This window comes from Dipteris shenzhenensis, unplaced genomic scaffold, assembly GCF_047967505.1.
Source record: "Dipteris shenzhenensis isolate YYH24624 ecotype China unplaced genomic scaffold, Dip_SZ_1.0 scaf0453, whole genome shotgun sequence".
Classification (NCBI taxonomy): Eukaryota; Viridiplantae; Streptophyta; class Polypodiopsida; order Gleicheniales; family Dipteridaceae; genus Dipteris; species Dipteris shenzhenensis.
In genome coordinates, this window is record NW_028239759.1 from 9,549 (window position 1) to 15,000 (window position 5,452).

Below are 5,452 nucleotides of genomic sequence, written 5' to 3' on the forward strand. Positions count from 1 at the left end.
CAAACGCTCTATGTTACCCCTCCATTCCAATAATCTCTATTCAATTGCAATTCTTGTTACACCAGTAGATCCCTCGCCCCCCTCCCGGCTACCCAATTGATAGTTGATTCTGGATAGATATTCACTAGCTAATGTACAGAAATAGTCACGCGAAAAGAGCGTGTATACTGAGTAGAGAGATATTAACCTATTTCGTTCATATACCCTAACTAGAGAGTATGTTGAAGATATGTTACCTCCCTCTCCCGATTCATCTGAAAAAGTAGGATTTTCACTTCCATCAGTTCTTTCTACAGGTACATCGAAAAGGATCTCTAAACGGTTTGAAATAATCTTATCAAGATCGAAGTATGCGCCATTTTGCATCTCTGATTCCTCGTCAAGTATTCCACCAAATGATAGATCTCCTCTCGATAGAAAGGCTTTCCTAGGTTCCTCGCTACTACTACCAATTCTTACCTTACTGGAAATCAAATTCGATTTTTTAACTCTTAAAAGAAATCCAGTCAGTCGGTTTCTTGATTCATTTATTAGTTGTGAATAGGCGTGTAGAATAGAAAATTCCCCCTCATTTCCGTGGGAATCTAACCCCAATAATTGGAAGAACCACTTACGATTCTAGGAAGAATCAATACATTTATTGGAATCATTTTCTGCTATTCCCGCTACAGAAGGGGAGAAAGGATCTCCCAACAATAAAGGAGAGTCGAGTGTAAAATGCCGACAATCTCTCTCTACTTTCCATAAATGAGATATTCTTCCGATACCGAAAGACACGGAATTCTTATATCATTCTTCTGCCAAATATGTCTTAATAGGAGTTCCATCGGCGGTGGGACCCATACCTAGTTCATGTATAGATGATTCTGTTGAAAAGCCGTGACTCACCGCCTCTGGAGAATCATCAGTGGATATTGCTCTTTCCTCCGGAGAGTAACTGCCTACAAAGCCATTTCCAGATCTTTTCATTGAATCATATTCTGGATTTCTCTCCTCACTTCAACTAGATAAACAAGTATCTTCGATAGGTATCTCCTTCCCAACCTTCTGATTTCTGGAATCAGACTCATCCCTTGAGTTGCTATGAAAAGCCTCCAATTCTCTAGATGTCTCTATTTGTGAGGAGACATACTTCGAGAAACCACAGGAAATTTCTAGTAATATACTTGGTACCTCAGTGAGTAATTGATTATCCGATAGATAATCAAGTTCGATAAATCTCTTTTCTAAGAGAGATCTCGTTAGATTCAATTCGCGCTCATCCTTATTCCATGGAGAAGGACTTTGGTGACAGGAATGCCACATATAAAAATCGGCGTAATCCCGGAATAGTGTCCAACTCCCCTCGTCAATGGAATTTAACCAATCTCTTATATCGCTATAGGATAGGGATACACCATCACGAGATGACATTGTATTCTTATGGGGTGGAAATAGAGACAAATTGGAGAGACCCTTCCGCTCGGAATAGAACGGTGATTCATCTCCCTGCCGATCTACTGAATCCCTGGATTCGAGTAACATTTTGTCCCAAAAGTCCGATATTACGGGAATGAAGGAATCGCTTCTTAATGTTGCTGTTTGTAGCCAATTAACCCTTTGCTTGTCATGGATTTTCCGGAGAAGTAACGAATCAGAATCATTTTAGTAACAGTCATCCTTACGAAGTATCACATTTATATAGAATTCAAAAAACTCATTTGAATCTTCTAGATTCTTATCCCCCAGTGATTTTTCAATCCTCTCAGTCACATCTCTGGATATATTCTTGATGGGGAGTGGATCCCTCATCAGCCGGACCCTCCATCCATCTGAAACCGAAGGATCCATCGCACTATATATGGGAACTTGCGGTTCTTCCCTCGTCGAAGTTGTGGAAATATTTCCGTTTGAATCCGAATAGTAAGAATTACGTGTCTTTCCCTTTCTATCCTTTTCAGCAGGTGAGCATCTTATTGATAGAGAAAGAGGATAGAAGGATTCAACAGAATTTGTTGCTGGTTTTTTTACTACTCCACCAGTTCTATTAATTAGTTTCGCTAGATCTATAGAACCTCCTTCGATCAAATTTCTCTCACCTGAACGATGCATAGGAATTGGTATTGTTAGTAACATCAGGATTCCCGGAGTCACGCTATTACCCCGCTTCATTGAATCGCGCAGATTCCGTAAAAAGATTGAACTCAGAATTCATAAGTCAAATAATTTGATGGAGGGTTCATAACTGGAGAATAGACCAATTAGAAATTCCCCTAGATCTTGATTTTTCAATGATTCAAATGAGTAGTGGAATCCATCGGTTTCTGCTAACTTCGGAACTTCAGAGAATAAATCTGGACTTCTTACTTTTTCTTCTCCCACTTCTCTTACCTCATGATCTCTCTTCACTTTATCTATATGTGGTAGATACTACCCACCTCTCACATTCCATTATATAGTATAATATCGAAAGATTCAAGGCCCAATGGAGTGAGTACTTTCGATGTGGTGATTTGTGGGTGTATTCGTACCTACCTGAAGCTGTCTCGGGAATCTCGAATTGTTGAAGAAACCTATCTATGTCTTATCTATCTCCTCATCAACTTATTTTATTCCGAGTGATAAAGACGAGTTCTCCAACCTGATGGGCGAACGACGGGGATTGAACCCGCGCGTGATGGATCCACAATCCATTGCCTTGATCCACTTGGCTACGTCCGCCCCCTACTTTCCCTATTCAGCTTTCTTAACTGGGAGAGAACAAGATCTACTAGGGTCATTCATTCGATGCGCGTACGTATTATTCGTCTATATATTAATACAAGAAAAAATATGTTAGGTGAAAAATGTATTCTCAATCTATTCCAGTGGGTACGGGACTACAAGCGTTCCGCTAATCAGAATGAGAATATCTTTGATTCCCATTCTCTGTAATCCTAGAAGGGTGTTTCAAAGATTCCCCAGAATCCAAGATTGGAAACTGATAATTGTAAGATTATGGCGAGATATTACTATTATTTCTATTCATTCCATCGGACGAATCTCCATTAAATACCAAACCTTATGCGAGGTTTGGTATTTAGTGATGCTGCACGACCAGACAGGTATTATCCGTTTACAGAAGGAGCTTCAACAGAAGCTAAGTCTAGAGGGAAATTATGAGCGTTACGTTCATGCATAACTTCCATACCTAGGTTAGCACGGTTGATGATATCAGCCCAGGTGTTAATAACACGACCTTGGCTATCAACCACGGATTGGTTGAAGTTAAAACCATTCAAGTTGAATGCCATGGTGCTGATACCCAAGGCAGTAAACCAGATGCCTACTACGGGCCAAGCGGCTAAGAAGAAGTGCAGAGAGCGAGAATTGTTAAAGCTGGCATATTGGAAGATCAAACGGCCAAAATAACCGTGAGCAGCTACGATGTTGTAGGTCTCTTCCTCTTGACCGAACTTGTAACCTGCATTAGCAGACTCATTCTCAGTAGTTTCTCTGATCAAACTAGAAGTTACCAAAGAACCATGCATAGCACTGAATAGAGAGCCGCCGAATACGCCAGCTACACCCAACATGTGGAAGGGATGCATAAGGATGTTGTGCTCAGCCTGGAAAACGATCATGAAGTTGAAAGTACCAGAAATTCCTAGGGGCATACCGTCAGAGAAACTTCCTTGACCGATTGGGTAGATCAGGAACACAGCGGTAGCAGCTGCAACGGGAGCTGAGTACGCAACAGCAATCCAAGGACGCATGCCTAAACGGAAACTAAGTTCCCACTCACGACCCATGTAGCAAGCTACACCAAGTAGGAAGTGAAGAACGATCAGTTCGTAAGGACCACCATTGTATAGCCATTCATCAACGGAAGCTGCTTCCCAGATTGGGTAGAAGTGTAAACCGATAGCTGCAGAAGTAGGAATGATAGCACCGGAGATAATGTTGTTTCCGTATAGCAAAGAACCGGAGACAGGCTCACGAATACCATCGATATCTACAGGGGGAGCTGCGATGAAAGCAATGATGAATACAGAGGTTGCGGTTAATAAGGTGGGAATCATTAAGACACCGAACCATCCGATGTAAAGACGGTTTTCAGTGCTGGTGATCCAGTCGCAGAAGCGACCCCATAGGCTTGCGCTTTCGCGTCTTTCTAAAGTTGCGGTCGTGGTAATTTTTGGTTTTCGAAACGATTGGTGATTACCCAAGCTGATGAGCCTGTTGATCCATAGTATATCACAGAATCCCACCTGTGTCAACTAATCTAATATTGATTGAATATCCGAAGAAACGGGAAGACTTCCCTTTGTTTTCGCACGATACTTCTTCAAACCTTGACTCTCTTTTCAGACGCATTTCCCTTTTATTATCATAAACCACGGGAAAGTCAACGTTAGTTCGGCTCCTCGAGTACATCATGGGAGATGCCAGCTTTGCCTTAGATGTACTACGACTCAATCATCGATTCGAGGTGAGGGACATACAGGATAAATATCTGCTGGCGTTGCCTGACATCCCCCCCCCCCCCCGAGGTGAGTAGTCCGCCCCAGGCGGAGATAGTTGAGAATGGTGGGAGTCGCGGGGATGCGGGCAGTGCCAATCATGTCGATCATGTCGATTGTGTCGATTGTGTCGATCATTCTAGTCATGTCGATCATGTCGATCATGTTGATTGCGTCGATTGCGTCGATCACTTTGGTCATGTCGATCATGTTGATCATGTCGATGATGTTATGGACTTTACGATTCGACACTAGTCTTTCTCTTTTTCATGAGGTACTATACCAGTGACAAAATTTCCCCTATGACTTGGATATTCTTTCTCCCATTATTTAATTTCTGCTTATCCATATGCTTCTGGCGTATCTTGATTCCTAATACCCTGCGCTCCGGAGTAGAAGGTTTCAATCCACCAATAAGAGGTTGTGGATTGAAACGAACCCGGAACTAACGGAAATGGGCAAAAGCCTTATTAGCTTCTGCCACCTTGTGAGTCTCCTCCTTCTTCCGTACAGCACTACCAGAATTTCTGGCAGCATCCATTAATTCATCACTTGATCTTAAAGCCATACTTCGACCTGAACGTTTTCGACACGCGATCAATAACCATCGGATAGCCAAAGCTCTTCCTTCTGCAGGTACTACTTCAACGGGGACTCGATAAGTCGATCCACCTACACGTTTGGATTCTGTTACTATATCGGGAGTTACCCTACGTATTGCTTGTCGCGGGACAGACAGTGGATTCTTATTCGTCTTTTCCTTAATCCGCTTCATAGCCTGATAGAGAATCTGATAAGCCAATGATTTCTTGCCATCTTTAAGAATACGATCAACCAACATGTTTACTAATCGATTACGATAAATCGGATCCGATTCTATATTTTTCTTTTTGTTCGCTACATTGCTCCGGTGTAACATGAGTTTACAGATATGTCGGATTCCGATTCTATCTCGACTGTATCTTAGAATC